Source organism: Halichoerus grypus, chromosome 9 (assembly GCF_964656455.1).
Source record: "Halichoerus grypus chromosome 9, mHalGry1.hap1.1, whole genome shotgun sequence".
Taxonomy (NCBI): Eukaryota; Metazoa; Chordata; class Mammalia; order Carnivora; family Phocidae; genus Halichoerus; species Halichoerus grypus.
The window spans coordinates 35,669,747-35,691,165 of NC_135720.1; the positions used below are offsets into that span (position 1 = coordinate 35,669,747).

Consider the following 21,419-nt stretch of genomic DNA (forward strand, 5'->3'; position numbering starts at 1 on the left):
AGCCCTATCTTGGGCTCCGCAGGGAGTCTGTTTGTCCCTCTCCTACTGCTCCTCCCTCCACTTGTGCTCTTTCTCTCTCTCTCAAATAAATGACTAAAATCTTAAAAAAAAAAAAATGCTTCTCAATTCCATCCCTCAAGGCCAGGGGTTCTATCATAATAGTGTTCCTCATTAGTTCCTAGACAACAATTAAGCACCCCATACCCTTAGTGAAGGCAAACTGACAGTCTCTCCTTGTATTTACTTTTCCTCCTTTCTTTTTTTTCCTCCCTCTTTACTTTTACTCTCTAGCCACAAATCAACTGCTTGCACACAAGCCTTTGGCTCAGATCCTGCTAACGTGGAATTTGGGTTGACATCTCTGACATACAAGTCTGGACTTACACATGGACTAAAATTTCAAAGAGATTTGGTGAAGTTCCAAATATCACTAAAATGTCTTACAAATTCTATCTAAAATTGTTTAGTTAACAATTTATGTGGCTGAAATGCCACTAATTAGAGATTAAATTGGTTCAAAACAGCTGTCCTTTAAATTTCAAGTAACTCTGGGAAAGACATACAATTTATTATTATGATTAATACGAGAAACAGATCAGAAGATAGAGACAAAAACAAGTTTTACTAAAAACTTACTACTAAAAATCCCTAAAAATTCTAGAGACTGATACATAATCAACAATTTTTATTTGGGAGATGATTAACAAGGGAGGTACCCTAATCTCTCTGGTAAGGCATTTGTTTATCTCTCACCTTCTTACTACCATGGAAGGTAATTTAAAGTGTTGATTAGTCAAGGTGCAGAAAAACGATATAGCTTCCTCCTCTATTTCCCAATAAAGATCTTGCCATAATCTCAATCTCCAGGCTAAACACTATGACTTTCAATCTTTCCTGGGCCTGTGTAATAATTTGTTGTATTTTTGCTTCTTTAGCAAAAACATCCAATATCTGAGATATGTATCCCCCTCTATGGAAAGAGAGTCCTGGTCAGTTCAGTGACTACAAGATAGAAAATGGGAAGTACATCATTAACTTCTGGCATTACCCTGAGAGATCGGGGACGTATAAAATCCTAGTGAACAGGACAGCCAAGTATTTTGCAAAATTTTCACCAGAAAATGAACGAAATATTTTATGGGGACTGCCTGTACATCATGGATGGCAATATCATACAGGTAAGAATGTCTCTTTTTCATTGCAATGACCCTTTGATTTAAGTGTGAATTAATTAGGACGTAGTACCTGCACATTTAGCATCATCTTTTTGAAAATGGATTTTTTCTCTCTCTTTCTTACTTCTTTTCCAGCTATTTGCAGAATCTCTTGCCTAATGTCTATCAAGTATTTATGGAATCCCCCCTGCATGCATGGTTTTTCTACCCAGAAATGTCCAAAAGAACTGTGTGCAATGCTGAAAATTTTCTCTATTTGCCCTATTCAGTAAGACAGCCGCAGTCATACTGTACCCTCATATTCTTACATGTGGCTACTGAGCACTTGAAATGGCTAATGGTTTTGCACCACTGAATTCTTGATTTTGTTTAATGTCAACTAATTTAAATTTAAATAGCCACAAATGGCTAGTGATTACCACGTTCACTGAGATACAGCATATTAGACCTAGTTCATTCCATGTTAATAACTATTAATTGATGTGCTATTGGTACCAAGCCTAGTTCTAAGCACCAAAGAGTACATCCAGGAACAAAACAGTAAAGGTGATACACATGGGTGTATAAAATTAATTTGCATTATCTGTAGTTCTAAATATGATTAGCTACAGTCATATAGATTGGAGTGACAAAGGAGAAAAAAAACCTCTGTAGGAAAACCTTTCTCTCTCTAAAATAGCATCTACACTGAGGAATGAAAGTAGATACTTGTTTTGGAACAAAAATATTGTAAAAGTGCCAAACCATCTTGTTGAACGGATTTCAAGAAATAAAGGACCTTCACTCTCAACTTCTAGAAAACAGTAATGGAAGAAAGGAATCAATGAGAAAATGGTTAGCATTATAGAAAATACAGGGGAAGAGCCTGCCTGTCTGGTCTGTGATGACATTCTAAGCTAGCATTACAACCAAGCTTGTCAGGGAGTCTCTGGACATCCAGTATAATCCCCATTCTTAGACTGTCCTTGGCATGGAAAAGAAGAATATTTGAACTCCTGAGACATGGTTCTAAACATAAGGTGCACTGGAAACAATAAGCAATTCCCCCAAGGGGTGCACACACTTACTGCTAGGAAAGTTTTCAGCCCTGGGTCCAGTGATGAATGAATAGCAAAGTAGAATATTGGATAGGGTACTTTCAAAATTTCATTTTCATTTTAGAATACAATAAATTGGATTCTGCTGTTTCTTAAGTGGCTGCTTTTACTTAGTATTTAATTGAGTTAAACTCCATAATGTAACTAGAGAAAACCAGAACAGAATTACAAATTATGAAAGTAGCCCATAAAAGTATTTCACCAACAGTATGTTAAGTCTCAAAAAAGAGATAAGGACTGTAAGTACAAGAGTAGCTCAAGAAAGAGAGTGACAATCATGGGCTGAGAATATCATGGGAAGAAAGCAGGGCCTAAGAACTTGATGGAGACATTGCTAGAATATAATTGCTGGAATACAAATTACAAAGATGACAATGATAGCAGGTTGAACCGGAAGAAGACTACCACATTGGCAGGAGAACTAGAATATGAAAGAGTACTGGGTGGTAAATTTAAGAAGATCGACGAGGGTCAGTTAAAGAAATGTCTTAAAATCAGACTGGGGAGTTTTAATTGGGCTCTTAAGCAAGATGGTTTAGTTTAGTAACAAGCGTCTAATGCTTACAAAATACTTAAACATTTTAAGTGCTTCTTGATTGCTTAGCAGAGGTTTTTTAAAAAATAAAGTTTTATTTATATACAATAAACATACAATAAAGAGCATATTTAAAAATGTATTTTTTGGTAAGTTTGATATATGTCCATAGCCTTGAACCCATCACCACACATAATGGACATATATGTCATTCTAAAAATTTTCTTTTCCCCTTTGTATTCTCATCTTCAAGAACTTCCCTATTCTAGTCTCTCCCAGCCCTTTCCTCTCCCCTAACTTCTCATGCCCCTCACTCCTCAACTTCACCAGTAACCAGCTAATGATCTGCTTTCTATCACTGCAGGTTAGACAGCATTATCTAGAATTTCCCTATAGACAATTGGGTGCTTTTTTTTAGTCTGTTTTATTTCAGTCCTCATGATTATTTTGAGATTCATCTGTCTAGTTGCCTTATCAGTATTCATTCTTTTTTATTGGTTAGCCAAAATTTTAATTAGATTAATGTTTGAATTGGGAAGAGAATACTGGGAGTCTGAGTCAGGATAAGGCAGTGACACCAAATAGAAAAATAGATGAAGGGGCGCCTGGGTGGCTCAGTCGTTAAGCGTCTGCCTTCGGCTCAGGTCGTGATCCCAGGGTCCTGGAATCGAGCCCCGCATCGGGCTCCCTGCTCCGCGGGAAGCCTGCTTCTCCCTCTTCCACTCCCCCTGCTTGTGTTCCCTCTCTCGCTGTGTCTCTCTCTCTGGCAAATAAATAAATAAAAAAAAAAATCTTTAAAAAAATAAAAAAATAAATAAAAAAAAAGAAAAAAAGAAAAATAGATGAGAAAAGGGAAGACTATGGCAAGTATACAAGAAATTGATAGTAGATGTCATTGCTTCCTTCTCGAAGCACTTACAAGATGGTTAAGAAGGCATTAAGGAGGGCACGTGATGTGATGAGCACTGGGTCTTATACGTAACTAATGAATCGTTGAACATTATATCATAAACTAATGATGTACTATAAATTGGCTAATTGAATTTAAATTAAAAAAAAGAAAAAGAAAAATCAGACAAACAAAAAAAAGGAGAGTTAGAAATGATACAACCATAAGACAAGAAAGAGCCAAATCGTTAGATGCTAGAATAAAGTGAATGTTGTGAGCTGGGATAATCTAGGAATAGAGTAAGATTTGAAGGAAATCCTGAAAAAAAAGGTAAAACACTGATGGACTTTAAAGAAAAAAGTAATCCATGAAGAAAGAAATAGAATAAACTAAAGGACAGAGTTTGGAATTAGTGTGGTTTTTGTGAGAGAAAAAGACAAAAAGAGAGGGAAATGTTGGGAGGATGGGAAATACATAATGTATGCTACAGAAATAATATAATTGGAAAATATGGTAAATTCACAGCAAAAAAATTGGATTTGAATAATAACAAATATAACATTAATTTTGTTCTGGGAAAATGGGGATGACAAAACAATTTTGGTCAAGGTTACTGAGAATGATGTATTTCTTGCCACGGGAAGACAAGGACAAAAATTTCTTCAGAAGATAAAACAGCAGTAAGCAGGCACAGCTTGGCTGTAAAGAAGGGGGAAGTGCTGAAGATGTCCGGAAGAATAGTGAAACTCTGCTGACAAAGAACAGAAAGTTCGGGATGCAATCTTCCTTGACTGTCAAAATCAAGGGCTCAGTCCCAGGCATGTGCAGTTGGAGGTGATGCAGAGTCACTAATAAGGGAGTTCTGTGGGAATTTGATAAAAATGGAACTGGAACACAGTCAAGTATTTGGAGGAGAAGACAAGGAAGTTAGCAACATAAGGAAATCCTTAGGTTAGCATCATGGGCAAACATCCTCAGAGACTGAGTGGTTTTAAAAAGACAGTCTTAGAAACAGATTTCAAACAACTCCCAACTGAGGCAAAACCTAAGAACCAGGAGAGGTATGTTTCACATACTTGCATATTATTCCAGTTCAAAAGAGGAATAACAATTTTTAGAAATTTCCACGTATTAACAGAACTACCAAGGTCTTTCCTCTTGCCCACAGAAGGGTAAGCAGGTCAAGAAGAGCCAAATGAGAAACCAGGATGAGAAAGTAAAAGGGAAACAAAAGAAGTTCATGAGAAACAGAACTGGTGAAAAGAAATAATAATAGGGAAGGAAGGAGAAAGAAGAATAAGTGAATGTTGCAGGAGAAGAGGACTGGGAGAAAAGAAGGAGAGGTACCCAGTAGGTGAGCAAGGACTGGGTAAGAAAGAGGCTGGAGTGGCAAGTGAAGAGCCAAAACAGTGTGAGGGGGAAGCCAGAGAAAAGGGAAAGTTAGCAGGAGTAAAGAGAATAGGCCCGTATGAAAATGGTGGAAACAGGGAAAGAGATGGGCTGAGAGTCAGAGATAGTTGAAGGGAGATGCAGGGAGTATGTGCAGAAGGTACAAAAAACTTAAGTGAGAAATAAACAGAAAGGGATGTTTTGAAAGTAGAAGATGAGAGAGGATGACAAAAAGAAAAGAGATAAAAATAGAATAATGGCTAATATTTACAGAAGCACATGTTCTCTGAGCTGAGCACTTTCTGCACCCTTCTTGATTTAACAATCCTGAACCTCTGTGAAGTGATTATTGCTAGTCTTTCCAGTATGTACATGAGAAAACTGAGGCTTGCAGAAGTTATTTATTCAAGGTCAAACAGTAGGCAGGTAAGCAATGAAAAGGGATTTGATTTTAAGCAAATAGAGCCTGGTTCTTGTTTACTATACATGAATATTCACTCCCTAATATTGAAGATAAAGAGTAGTTAGTATATAGAAGATACACAGACTACAAAGGCTAAAAAAATATGGCCTTCGAGAGAGAATAGAGTATTGTAGGGATGTTAAGGAAAAGGAAAAATTATGAATGGGAGATGGAAAGCAGAAAGTCATGAAGTGAAGGAAAGACAATGATGGGAAAGCTGACACAATTCTTAATTCCTGTAAACATATTATATCTAGTTACATTTTGGATCTACAGTTTAGGAAGGGGTCTAGTAAATCCAGCTCTGGATTTCCTCCCTTTTAGGCAGATTAGCTGATCCCCCCCCCCCAAAGTACAGACTGTGGCCATAAATCTGGGAATCATCTCTGTATCTCTGTGGACAGTTGGTGGGCTGGTGAGTTCAATGTGACAGTAAAACCTCATTGATGACCTTTCCACAAAAAATCAATTAAACCTAGGATCCCGATTAGAGAAACAAAAACCAAAACCGGAATCATTGCTTTTACAAAAAAACATCTGTTTGACCCAAATCTGGGTGTTTTGAAAATGAGTCTTGAGATAGACATTTTTTTAATTTACTTATTAGTTTATCCAATTATAAAAATATCAATTAGAGAAAATTGGTAACCTCAAAACTTGATTTAAATACATAAGACAGAAATAAGAATTTGTTATATTATCAAATAAAAAACCTTGTTAACAAGAGAAATCTCTAGATTAAATATTTTAAACTGCATCAGATTTTCAGATTTAAAGTAAAAACTTAGAAAAGTATAGAATTCTGCTACTAATTTTTTTGTTTTGAGTTTTTATTTGAACTCTCATTTGTTAATTCTGTTACTAATTTCTAAATTTTTCACTTACTATGCCTTAGAATTTAATTAGTATTTTTAAATTCCAGTGCAATTATTATCTGTGATTTAAAATAATAAATCTACAAGATAAATCCATTTTGCTTTATGAGAATAGGGTTTTTAAGAGAAGCATATTCAAGTTGCATATAACACTAAGGGAAATTTCTGATAAAATTTCCGAAGTTCCCAAAATTACCACTTAAGTTTTACCAGATTTCTAGATCTTTAGGCTTACTTTTAGATAGATTCCTTTACTTTGAAAACAACTTCTTTTGTGTGTTAACAATATTAATAACTTTTTGTTTATACAGACCTTAATTATTATCTCTCTACAATGCCCTTCCTTGCTGCGGTTGATTCTGGCATAATGGGGATATCATCAGATAAAGTCACCTTTCTGCCACCATCCAAGGATGAGATGAAATTTTGTTACAATGTTTCTAACTGCCAATCATCATTTCCAGAAGCAATGAAAAAGTGGAATGAATTTTACCAGTTTTTTTTTTTTAAGTGTTTTAATTAATACTCTTCAAGGGTAGCCAGATAATTTTTGAATATCACTTAATGTAGATTTTTTTATACATTGAGCAATTGTTCCTAAGGAACAAAGTTGCTAATATGAAAATATTGTGGTGACAACAGCATTAGTATGAGTGAATTGCTGCTTGACATCATACCTCATTAGCATCCTCATTACCAGCACTCTATCGAGGCCACGCTATCTACTATTCTCATACCAAATAAATTATATACACACACGTGAGCCCAGAGAAATTATGACTTAACAGTGCATGAAGTATCCTAGCTCATCATAATTTCAGGTCAACTGAGCAATAACCGGTATAGAAATACAATTGTGTAATAGGTTGTAGTGAATTTGAGCAGCTTATTTCAACTGTCTTGATAAACAAATCACATATGAGTTGACTGAATTAGCATTTGACAGTCAGAATCAAATATTGATGTTCAAAGTAATGTGTCATGGGTGAAAGAGTACATGACTGAAGATTGGGTTTTCCTTTAGAGAATTGTTCATTAAATTGCATATGTTTAGATAAAACACTCTTACCCTTAACAGTTGGTGGAAAATTCATTGCATGGCAAGAGAAAACCAAATGCATAAAATACTAAAGGTCTGGTTCTGAACAGTGTAAAATCCTGAACATTTCTAAAAACACATGGTTTATTTCTTTCATAGGGATTCAGTATCACTTGCAATTAAAATGCTTGATATTAAGCTCTTTACAGAGTGTTCAGCATTAAATCTTTCATACCTTAACTCTTAGAAAAAAATGTTTTCCCCTCATTTAGAATGTTGAAAAATTATATTTGTAAATAGAATTGACTTTCAAGAAGAGAGATTGTTATAACTGCCTAAATATCAGTAACATTTTTTGTCTTTGACAGCACATAAAGTCACATTCTAGTAGCTTTGATGACCTGTTGGAGTACTTATGGACTGCACATGTCTCATCTTTGGAGGTTGCTCATAGAAATTTTCAAAATAGGTAAGAATGGATCTAAAGTTATTTTGTTTGGGGGCACCTGGGTGGCTCAGTTAGTTAAGCATCTGACTCTTGATTTCTGCTCAGGTCATGATCTCAGGGTCATGAGATCGAGCCCCATGTTGGGGCCCATGTTGAGCGTGCAGCCTGCTTAAGATTCTCTCTCTGTCTCCCTCTGCCTCCCCCTGCCTGCTCACATTCTCTCTCTAAAAATAAAATAAAATAAAATGATTTTGTTTTAATATGGTAACAATCTTTCCATCTTACACTATCTTTTTCATTGAAGTCTTTTTCAATTTACCTATTCACCAATATGTCAAACATGAGGATGTATTACGATAAAGAGAAAACTGACAGGAAAATGTTTTACTGGATAAAGCCCAAAACTATGTTATAAGCAGCAGGGGAAAATATGAAGAAAAGTATGTTTGTACCACAAGACAGCAATAAAACAAAATGAATTCAGAAGTACAAGAAGATTTTTTAAAGGCTGTTTTAACAAAAACTGGTGTCTGTAAACAAAAAGGATGTGATGGGAAATAATTATGGGATCTCTGCATCACTTTGATCAGAAAAAATAGCTAGGCTAACACATATTTGGAGGGGAGTGTCCAAGAAGCATCTTGGTTACCATGCCAGTTAGCTAAAATGTCAGAACTCTCCCCATTTTATAGCAAATGAGATCGAATAAGACAGCATGACTTGGTATGGAAGTGAATGACACTGTACGGGGGCGGTATCTGCCACCCAGAGTGAGACGTGCAGTATAAGGAACTAAAGAATGGGTGACTGGTTTAAAGTACACAAAAAATATAGGCACTCATGTTTGAGGACTTCTTATTGATCAAGTACTGTTATCTTTCCCACAGACTGCATATCCAGTGAAGATAAACAAATCACAGAGTCAGGAAACTTACATTGTTTTGTATATTTTATTTCTTAATAGTGCTTCAAAGGCTGATTTTTATATTGGTCAACAGAAGAGTTCATCCTCTTGGCATGTCTGTGAGATGAATTAGGATTGTAGCCATCATATCTTTTTGCTGTGACTCAACTGCTTGATTCTGATCACTGCCAAAGAGAGGTGAGATTATCAGCCAACAGAGTAAACAGGAGTTGTCAACATCAAAAGTGGGATTGAGATCAAGTCATTATAGTTTATAGAAAGTAGTTTATAAAATATTTTTTGTAGACTTTCCCAATGACATGCAAAACTAAATTCCCCTGAAAAATAACATTTCTCATAGCAACTCTCAAAGGATGATGAGATCAGCCCTCAATATCTGAAATAAAACCACAAAGATGAATTTATTGCAATTCTAGGAAGGGAAAGTTACATTGTCATGCACAGTATCACTGAGCAGAGCACTCTTCTCATCTTGAGACGGGTTATTAGGAGATGCAGAGTTCAGAGACTGGTAGATTTTTAGGCATTTAAATGGGTTGAGTCATCAGTATAAGAGGGCTACTTAGGTGAGGCAGTTTTCATTTGGCATTAGAGGCATAGTTATGCAGGGAGTCCATTCCTGATTGGCTGACTTTCGGAAAGGAGGGCATGTCACTTATTGGATGCTTGGAAAAACCTGGTCACTGAAGCAAATTTTTGTTGATGGATTGAAGTCAGTCTAAAAATGGTTTGGTGGCTACTTGTTACTCTGTCTACAGAGAATTTGTCTTTTTCTAGGACCCACAAACATGAACAGAACTGAGGTCATACCCAGGCAAGAACTGAGAGGACCCCAATGTCTCACCTCTGGCTACCTTGAGACCCTGAACAAATAGGAAGTAAAGGCTTGAGAAAAATTGTAAAAGGCCTTAGCATTGAAGGTAGACCCCAACACATACATAGAGCTCCTCAGCAAAAGGTGGAAGACTCATTGGTTCAAGGAACTTAAGAAAATCTTTAACTAATCGTTAGCTGACCATTAAGCTTCTGAGCAGGAACTTCAGTGATGACTCACTACAGAGAACACAGAATGAATAACAGAATTTGTCCAGGCAAATCAATAAACAAATAATGACAAGAAAACCAAACAACAACAAACCCTGGTAAGGGTGGGAATCTGATTTTTAGAATTTCCACTTTATAGTGTCTGAATTGTCCATTGTTCAAAAAAAAAAAAAAAGAGAGAGAGAGAGAGAGAGAGAGAGATGTGCAAAGAACAGAGAAAGTAGGGCATGCATGCCCCCGCCCCCCCCCCCCCCCCCCGCCCATACAGACACTTACACAGAGATAATCAGTCATTAGGAATTGTTCCTCTGAGTTCAGATGATGGGCAAAATTTTTGAATCACTTATGAACATGTTTTAAAAAATTTTTAAAAATTGTGTCTAAAGAATTTAAGGAAAGTATGAATTGACAACAATGTTTTACTAAGTAGAGATTATGAATAAAGAGATAAAACTTACAGAAAAAAATAGAAATTCTGCAGTTGAAAATAATAATAGTAAAAATAAATAATTCACTTGAGGGATTCAAAAGCAGACTTAAGCTGGCAAAAGAAAGAATCTGTAAACTTGAAAATAGGTAAATTGAGATTACCCAGTGTGAGGAACAAAAAGAAAAAAAGGATGAAGAAAGATGAAGAGAGCTTCGCAGACCTGCAGGAGAGTGGGAATGGAACTATATTGCAGGAAAATTTATGTAAATGGTTAGATTAAGTTGCTATTAATATTAACACATTGTTTTAAGATGGATAGTAATTGTATCTCATCAGTGAAGAGGAAGAGTTAAGAAATTATAATGTAGATAGATTAGAGAGAGATGATAGAAAAGAAGCACAGGGAAGAAACATTTACACTAGAAAATATCCATTTAGTACAAAAGAAGACAGCAATGAAGAAAAGGAGGACAAAGACATAAGACATAAGAACAGATAGCAAACTGGCAATATTACTCTGATAGCAAAACCAAAGACATTACACAAAAACTACATGCCAACATTTCTTATGAATATAGACACAAAAATCCTCAATGTAATGCCAGTAAACAGAATCTAGCCACATATAAAAAGGACCATAAACCATGACCATATGGGATTTATTCTAAGAATGCAAAGTTGGTTTAGTATTTGATAATCAATCAATATAATACACCATATTAATGGAATAAGGGACAAAAATCACAAAATCATCACAGTAGACATAGAAAAAGCATTTGATAACACTCTTTTACGATAACAACATTAAAAAAAAACTAGGAATAGAAGAAAAGTTTCTCATCTTGTTAAAGTGCATCTAGAAAAACCTACAGTTAACATCGTATGGTGAAAGACTGAATGCTTTTCCCTTAAAATGAAAAAGACAAGGTTGCGCATTCTTACCACATCTATTCAAGATTGCACTGGAGGTTCGAGCCAGGGAAATTAGGCAGTAAAAAGAAATGAAAGCAATCTAAATAGAAAGAGAAGAAATAATACTTTCTCTCTAAGAAATCCACTAAAAATATTATAATTAATATATGAGTTCTTCAACCTAGCAGTATACAAGGTCAACATACAAAAATTAATTGTAATTCTATGTGGTAGCAATAAAAAAATCCTAAAATGAAACTAAGAAAACAGAAACATTTACAACAGCATCAGGAAAAATAAAATATATAGGAATAAAGTTAGCAAAAGAACTTTAAAACTTGGATACACTGAAAAATACAAGATCTTTTTGAAAGAAGTGGAAGAAATGTTTAAAGGAAAATCTTCTTGTGTTCATGGATTGGAAGACGTAATATTGTTTAAATGGCAACACTCCCTAAATTTATTCACAGATTTGGTGCAATCTCTGTTAATCTCTTACTACAAAAGTACAGTAATCAAGACAGAGTGTTAATACATGATAGTAGACATATGGATCAATAAAATAGAATTGGGGTCCAGAAACAAAAGCTGATTTTCAATGAGGGTGTAAAACAACTTGATGGGTAAAGAATAGTTTTTCAACAAATGGTGCTGGTGGAACTGGTAATCCACATGCAATGAATGAAGTTTGTCTCCTAAAACAACAAAATTACCTCAAAATGCATTATAGACCTAAATATAAGAGCTGAAACTGTGGAACTCAGACTAAAGCTTGTGGCCTTCGGGTTAGGCACACAATGTCTAGTTGTGCTGTTATTAAAATTGTGTGACCCTTACTGAATAACCTTACGTATTCATGTTTTCTCCTTCTTGAATTTGAAAGTTGGGCATGATTTGATAAGAGCATGGAGGGCCAATCAATTTTTCTATAATCAAGGACAGGTTAGTTATTTCATCCTCTATACTCCCATAGCTCTATATGAACCACGTATATACAGGTATGTTTCTTTCACAGATGTTAACCAGGGGATATGTTCCAGTTACTTTCTGAATCCATAATACCTAGACCCTGATGTCTATATTACTTTGAGTAATTCCAGGGGGAATGTAACAAACCATATAACTTCCATAATAAGACTTGAAGGACATAGGGCAAGATGAGCAAGAAATAGCGTGTAAAATGTTTCAGAAGGAACAAGCATGGTTCAAAATAGCAAGGAAATATATATCACCCCTGTAGAGAATAATGTATACACATACATAAAAGGGCACCTGGGTAGCTCAGTCAGTTAAGTGTCTCACTCTTAATTTGAACTCAGGTCGTGATCTAAGCCTGGTGAGATCAAGACCCGTATCAGGCTCCATACTGCGTGAGGAGTCTGCTTAAAATTCTCTCTCTCCTTCTCCCTCTGTCCCTCCCCCATCCTGAAGGTGCTCTCTCTCTCTTTTTCTCTCTCTCTCAATAAAATAAATAAATAAATAAAATAAAATAGATAAAATTACTAAAAATTTAAATTAAAATTTCTTTCTCAGTAAGAAGATAAAGCAGGAATATAAATTGTTGCAACTACCATGGAAAACAGTGTAAAGATTCCTCAAAAATTAAAAATAGAACTACCATATGATCCAGCAATTCCATAAGTAGGTATTTTTCTGAAGAAAATGAAAACGCTAATCTAAAAAGATATACATGTTCGTTGTGGTATTATTTACAATAGCTAGAACATGGAAACAATCTAAGTGTTCATCAATGCATGAATGGATAAAAATATGTAATATTATCATATATATTATAGTGGTATGATATATAATGGCATATATATATATATAGAGAGAGAGAGAGAGAGAGGTGCTGAGTGAAATGGGCTAAGGGGGTCAAAATGTATAAATTTCCAGTTATGCGTAGTTCATGGGGATGTAATGTATAACATAGTCATTGTAGTTAATAATACTGTACTGCATATTTGAAATTTCCTAGGAGAGTGAATCTTAATCTCATCACAAGAAAAAATTTTGTAACTATGTTTGGTAACAAATGTTAATTAGACCTGTGGGGATCATTTCACAATATACACAAATACCAAATCATTACATTGTACATCTGAAAAAAAGAAAGAAAAGTTAGCTTTCTAGTATGTATCAGCAGAAATAAAATACCAAGCTACCTAAAAAGCAGGAAAATTCTGTTACTTCGTTTTTAGGTTGCCTGAAATGAAAATTATGTGTTCTTTAGGAGATATCTAAATTCAGCAGAAATTTTGCCAATTTTCTTTGACTTTTACCTTTACATTTTATTTATTTATTTATTTACTTACTTACTTACTTATTTTAGAAATAATGGGGGGAGGGGAGACAGAGAGAGAGAGAAAAGGAGAATCCCAAGCAGACTGCCCCCTGAGTGTGGAGCTTGATGCAGGGCTCGATCCCACGACCCTGAGATCATGACCTGAGCTGAAATCAAGAGTTGGAGGCTCAACCAACTGAGCCACCCAGGCGCCCCATCTTTACATTTTAAAATAATGAAACTTGGTCACATTTCAGTTTATGTAAGTAATGTAAATGCTTTATGAAAAGGGAAAAATATGATTAAAAACACGTGTTCTGAGATGGCAATTTCCAAATTTAAAATTCTAATAACATCTCTTCAAATTTTCAAATCTAGGTGGTAAAATCAACACCAAGTTTCTATAATCTATATTCTAAAAAGTAGAATAAAGTCATTTTGAACAAATTATCTGTTTTGAAAATTGAGTTGGCAAAATTCTGAGTAGACTAATTCAAAATGCATACTTTTCCCCACTTGTCTATTAGATTAAAATATTATTCTACACAAGAAGCTGATTTTGCAAGAAGCTGGGCTTTATTTGTGGATTATTTAGCTCCACCACGCTTTCCTACAACCTTAATTAGAACATATGAATTCCAGAAGGAGCTTCCAAGACGAATGCTTGTTAGTGGAGATAACGTCCCCTTCATCAGTGACTTTAGTGGCTTTCAGAACACAATCCTGTTTGCTCTAAATCTTCTCCACAAAGTGCATAGGTATACAGGTAAGAGCCACAGAGACCTTTTTTTTTTTTTGTAAATTCTATATGTTGTGTTGATTTCATACATAATGAAATGAAATACCATTAGAATCATAAATCATTACAACAGACTGTCTAAAGATGAAAATGTTGCCTTCCTAAGATATCTGTTTCAAAGTTTTAAAAATAATCCTTGTGGGTTTATGATTGGCTTCATTTAATGAGCACATATTACAGGCCCTCCCTTATTTAGCATGTCCTCTCCTCTGGGACCTTTGCACAAAGCAGATCAATATCACCACATGTTAATTTGACAAGGAGACAATGGACATCTCTATTTCTTTCTTGGATAAATTTTGCTATTTTATCTTATTTTTGTTTTTAAATGAAAAAGATACTAAACAAATAATGACACTTGCCATGACTAACAGAACCATGAAATAAATTGTATTTTATGAACTTTCCTCATCCTCATCATCTATGATTATAGACATAAAGAAAAAAAATTGACCCCCCCTCCAAATTCTGGTTTTGAAGGAGGTATATTTCTCCAAAATTTCAAAATCCTAGGTTTACTAATAGTGGAAAACATAGAAGAAATTACATAATAATAAGTTTGAAAATTACTATGTCATTCAATTTCTTTTTTTTTTTTTTAAAGATTTTATTTATTTATTTGAGAGAGAGAGAATGAGAGAGAGCACATGAGAGTGGGGAGGGTCAGAGGGAGAAGCAGACTCCCTGCCGAGCAGGGAGCCTGATGCGGGACTCGATCCAGGGACTCCAGGATCATGACCTGAGCCGAAGGCAGTCGCTTAACCAACTGAGCCACCCAGGCGCCCCTGTCATTCAATTTCTAAGATACCATTTATCCTTGTTCTACTGAGGAAAAAAATTATGCATGTGTGCGTGTATGCATGTGTGTTAAATTTATACTCCCTAAAACAGAATTCAGAAATAAGATATGAGTCAAAATAAAAATGAATGCGTTATATTTTAAATGTAAAACTTGTGTGTATATTACTTAGAGTAACATTCACTGTTTTAATAAACAAACCTTCGAATTATAATGGCAAAACTCAAAGGATTCTATTTCTGGCTCACATAATGATGTAGGCTATTATGTCAATTGGTAAGAGACTTTCTTCCATGGTAATTCAGAGACCTAGGATCTTTCCATCTTTGTCTCCATCCTCCTTCACAGTTTCACTACTGTATCCTCCTTATAAGGTAATTCAAAGGAATTATTATTATAAGGTAATTCAAAGGAGGTCCCTCTTTGAAAAGCTTAGACTAGCAGTGACAAACTTAACTGTATCTCACATACCTTTGGTAAGAATAGTCATACAGCCCAACTAGATGGTGCATAGGAGGGACTCAGGAAAGTTAATTCTTGACTGAGCCACACTGTTAGGAGCATCATAAAATGTATTGATTTCCAGTCATCTTTGCCACATTGTCAGATATAGAAAGTACAATCTAGGCTCAGATATGAACAAACTCTACTGGCCTAGTATGTAGAGTGAGGCACTCAATGGATGGTTAGGATTAATTACATTTTTTTTTTAGTTCTTTGTTTTTAAATTTAGTTTTATTATGTTATGTTAATCACCATACATTACATCATTAGTTTTTGATGTAGTGTTCCATGATTCATTGTTTGCTTATAACACCCAGTGCTCCAGGCAGTACGTGCCCTCCTTAATACCCATCAGCGGGCTAACCCATCCCCCGACCCCCTCCCCTCTAGAACCCTCAGCTTGTTTCTCAGTGTCCATAGTCTCTCAAGGTTCGTCTCCCCCTTCGATGTCCACCCCCTTCATTTTACCCTTCCTACTGTCTTCTTCTTTTTTTTAACATATAATGTATTATTTGTTTCAGAGGTACAGGTCTGTGATTCATCAGTCTTACACAATTCACAGCGCTCACCATAGGATTAATTACATTTTAAAGATTGTACACAACAGATTTCTAGATTTTTGTAATTCCAGTTTTACCAAAATTAGCTTTGGATTTGTTAAGGAGTTCTGAGTTGACTCTATAGGTTACAATAAAAAGAAAAAAGGACGAGTTGGAATGTAGGTAAACTAGCTACCTTGTTTCCTATCTTCCTCTACTAATTGCATGCACTCACTGATACTCAGAATTCAGAAACAGTGCTTCGAGCCTTGGCAGATATTTTTAATTAATTCAAGTATAGAAAAAAACAGGATACCATTAATAAAAATAGTTCTACAGTTGAGCATGTTTGATTTATAGTCAGTAAATATATATTGAACAAACTTTTTAGTATAACATTCGGCTACATTTTTGACACCAGAACATTTCAGCTTTTGCTTTACACTGGAAACTGGACTGCATTTCCTTATATTTTAGCCATTATGCCCTGATATTTTTGAGACTTCAAGTCTCCATATTTTGGCATTTAAAAAAAATATTTATTTACCACAACCACGTGGGGAAAGTTTAGTCTGCAGAACAGACCTCTTGTATGGGTGTTCCTGCCTCACTGCTAGTGTGTAATAACAGAGGGAAATGAGTGATTCCTGAGTCTTGAGACGTTTGCCATGTAAGCTCCAACCACTTGTCAGCCACCAATTAGGGACCCCCATGGAGAGGAATTAGGGGTGAGCCAAGAATCCAGGGATAGTAATGAAAATAGGTGCACATGAAATAAAGCAACGGGAAACAAACATGCTTTTCCTAACAGGGAATCAAATAGAAAAAGGGCATTGCTCCAGGCTCATGACTTCTGTATATTTCTTTTTTGCTCATTGACCTATCAATCCATTCTGATACATTTGTCCTATTGAAAATTCATACCATTACTAAACACTTTTTCTCCATTTCTTAATAGTATTTCATTTTTTGGCTATAATTTCACTTAGACTTATTTGAACAATATGTTCAATATATGCCTCTTATTAAAAATTTAAACCTTAAAATGCATGTAAAACTTAACCTCTCTCCATTATCTTTTAACTTCCATATCTTAATTCCTTGCCTGATATATTGTTTTTAAGTTTTAAGCCTATTCCTATAAAAAAATTTGTATGAACTCATGAATAAATATAAAAATAAAAAATTTGATTAAAAACTGCTGTTTGCATAAAAAAGATTATATGTATGGCACTGCTCTGTGCTTTAAATTTTTCCGTAGCTATATATACTTGAGATATTAGCAAGTCAGCAAATATTGACACACATTATTCTCTAAATAATATATAACTTTCTATTGAATGGATTGATATTCTTTTCAGTTTTAGGTAGTGCAAAAGTGGAATTCACTGTGTACTTTTATTAGCTTAATTTGTTGGGATAGTGGCCGATTCTATTACTAGGAATGAATTCATGGATCAGGTATTGCCAAGTGGCAATTAAACAGTGTGCTATGGATTACATTCTTTTTTTTTTTAAAGATTTTATTTATTTATTCATGAGAGAGAGAGAGAGGCAGAGGGAGAAGCAGGCTCCCAAGGAGCAGGGAGCCCGATGTGGGGCTTGATCCCAGGACTCTGGGATCATGACCTGAGCCGAAGGCAGACGCTTAACCATCTGAGCCACTCAGGCGCCCTATGGATTACATTCTTGTCAAAACCAGAATAAAAACAAAACAACACAAATTACTTACTAAAGTTCATATTTCTGCATAGACACCAAAAATGAATATTAACAAACTTTCTAATTTTCAAGAGTCTGATATGAGACAAATGGCACTTCATTTTTTTATGGGTTTTCATTGCTTCAATCAGTGCTGTATCCATTATTTTCTTTAGTTACTTACACATAAGTTTGAATATGAAGGCAAAATTTAAAATACATAATTTTAAAGAGCAAAATATTGTTTTATTAAAGAATGTATATGAAATGCTAATTTCATACTAATTATATTGAATTTTGTTTTAGATAATTTCAACATTTGGGATCAAAATTAAAATTTTACCTAAAATTCTCACATATCTTTACTATTTTTCTAGGAACACTATCTTCAATTTTATGGAAAGTTTTAATGAAGTCAACAGTTGCAAGGAAACTGTTTCTAGAGATTTTGGAATTCATCCTTCACTCTTTTAATTAAATGCTTCTGGAAATCTGTATGAAATAAAAATCCACAATGATAATTTCTCGAAAAACAGTATTCTCAAAAATTAGTCCTTGCATGTTTGCATAATTCTGTCATTGTCTATGCCTATATTTTAAAGTTTGAATTAATATATTGCCATTAATTTGCTTAATTAATAATTAGTGAATAAGTATCAATAATTAAAATGTTTACCTTTTAATGTAGATTCAGCTGAATAACTGACAAATGCTGATAAATTAATAAAGGTCATAAAACCTGATTGGAATTTTGGATGTTATTCTATCTAAGTTAGTTTTACGAAACTTGGAGGAATAGATTTTCATGGTCACCAGTCAAGAGGCAGAAGATTTTAAATAAAATTTGGATGATGAATTTGGATTTCTAAAACATTTAAAAATAAACTATTAGTTTAGAATGTATCACCTGATCCATCATTATCTTGGGAGGTTGTTAGTTTTCTCAAACTTAGAAAAATTATGTTCCTGACATCTCTTTTTTCCTTTTTTTTTTTAATTCATACTTATTATGGAGTACTTCAGGGTCACAGAGGGTAAATTTCTCTCCTTTTTCTTTTTTTTTTCAAATTTATCTCCTTTAAGAGGAGACAAAGTGCACTGACAGGAAGGTGGCTTCTCTCCTGCTTGTCTTCTTGGTGACTTTCCTTCCATAGCTTTTATGCAGCTTGCTGACAGGTTTTACATAGACCCCCAACCACAGGCAAAATGTATCCACTAACAAACTATTTGGAAAAATAAAATGAATAAATTGAGCCGAAAGGTAGATATTATGATAAAATGACATGGCACTGATATCGGAAAGACTTGAGTTTACATCTAACTTCTGCCATTTTCCAACCAATGTCAACTGGTTAATTCTAAGGGATTTATCAAATTCTTCTGTACCTCAATATACTTATTGAAAAAAAATGAAAATTATGGGAAAGAAATGAAGATGAGTGAAGAGTCCACAAGAATTTGGTTATAAAAATTGGCTAGTTTGGGCGCCTGGGTGGTTCAGTCAGTTAAGCGTCTGCCTTTGGCTCAGATTGTGATCTCTGGGTCCTGGGATCAAGCCCCACATCAGGCTTCCTGCTCAGTAGGGAGCTGTTTCTCTCTCTCTCTCTCTCTCTCTGCCCCTCTCCACTCCTCATTCTCTCTCTCTCTCTGAAATAAATAAAATCTTTTTTAAAAATTGGCTAGTTTAAAAACCAAAAGGCAATGACTATCTAGTCTAAAACCTACAACACAGTAGTTGTAGTATAGAATATAGGTTTGGTGAACAAGACACCAATAAGATAACTTGTATCAAAACCCCAGAAAGCCCAAACCATGAAACTTACCCATAACTAATTACAGCAACTCTACCATTCCTAGAAATCATACTCATTTGCTAATAAATTTTAACCATTTGTATTAGTTCCCTTTTGCTATTGTAACAAATTGCCATAAACTTGAAGGCTTCAAAATAACACAGATTTATTATATTACAGTTCTGGACATCACAAGTTAAAAATGGATTTCACTATACAAAAATCAAGGTGTTGATAAAGCCTAGTATTTTCTGGAGGCACCAGGGGAGAATTAATTCTCTTGACTTTTGCAGCTTCCAGAGGCTGCCCTCATTCCTCAGCTCATGGCCTCTTCCTTCATCTTCAAAGCCAGTAGTGCAGCATCTTCAAATCTCTCTTTGATTCTGACCTTCCTGCCTCCCTTCTTTAACTTATAAGGACTATCATGATTATAATGAGCTCTCCCAAATTATCCAGGGTAGCCTCCCATCTCAAAATCCTAATTTTTATTTATTTATTTATTTTTATTATTATGTTATGTTAATCACCATACATTACATCATTAGTTTTTGACGTAGTGTTCCATGATTCATTGTTTGCGTATAACATCCAGTGCTCCATGCAGAATGTGCCCTTTTTAATACTCATCACCAGGCTAACTCATCCCTCCACCCCCTCCCCTCTAGAACCCTCAGTTTGCTTTTCAGAGCCCATCGTCTCTCATTGCTCATCTCCCCCTCCTATTTTCCCCCCTTCATTCTTCCCCTCCTGCTATCTTCTTCTTCTTTTTTTTTTTTTTTTAACATATAAGGTATTGTTTCAGAGGTACAGATCTGTGATTCAACAGTCTTGCACAATTCACAGCACTCACCATAGCACATATCCTCCCCAATGTCTATCTATCACCCAGCCGCCCCATCCCTCCCACCACCCACCACTCCAGCAACCCTCAGTTTGTTTCCTGAGATTAAGAATTCCTCATATCAATGAGGTCATATGATACATGTCTTTCTCTGATTGACTTATTTTGCTCAGCATAACACTCTCCAGTTCCATCCACGTCGTTGCAAATGGCAAGATTTCATTCCTTTTGATGGCTGCATAATATTCCATTGTATATATATATACCACCTCTTCTTTATCCATTCATCTGTCGATGGACATCTTGGCTCTTTCCACAGTTTGGCTATTGTGGACATTGCTGCTATAAACATTGGGTGCATGTACCCCTTTGGACCCCTACATTTGTATCTTTGGGGTAAATACCCAGTAGTGCAATTGCTGGATCATATGGTAGCTCTATTTTCAACTTTTTGAGGAACCTCCATACTGTTTTCCAGAGTGGCTGCACCAGCTTGCATTCCCACCAACAGTGTAGGAGGGACAGATGTTGGCGGGGTATGTCAAGATCTTAATTTAATCACATCTGCAAAATCCCTTTTGCTATCTAAATTAACATCTTCACGTGTCCAGGAATTCACCATGGACATCTTTTGGGGGCCATTATTTTGATACCACATTATTCATAATACTATCACTGTGCTGTATGCATTCAAACAGGGTTACAGAAGGGAGGGAGGTGGGGGAATGGGATAACTGGGTGATGGGTATTAAGGAGGGCACGTGTTGGGATGAGCACTGGGAGTGTTTAAATGTTAATGAATCATTGAACACTACAACAGAAACTTATGATATACTATATCCTGGCTAACTGAACATAATAAAAAAAAAGATAGATGTAAGAAAATGACACATTAATAGTTGCAGAGCAATAAACACACAATAAATTTCTGAGTATAT

At 35.2% G+C, this 21,419-nt stretch overlaps 1 pseudogene; it reads left to right on the top strand.

The window, feature by feature from the left end:
• Positions 1-877: 877 nt before the first annotated feature.
• On the top strand, positions 878-18,549 carry LOC118543910 (protein LEG1 homolog; annotated as a pseudogene).
• Positions 18,550-21,419: the final 2,870 nt, after the last annotated feature.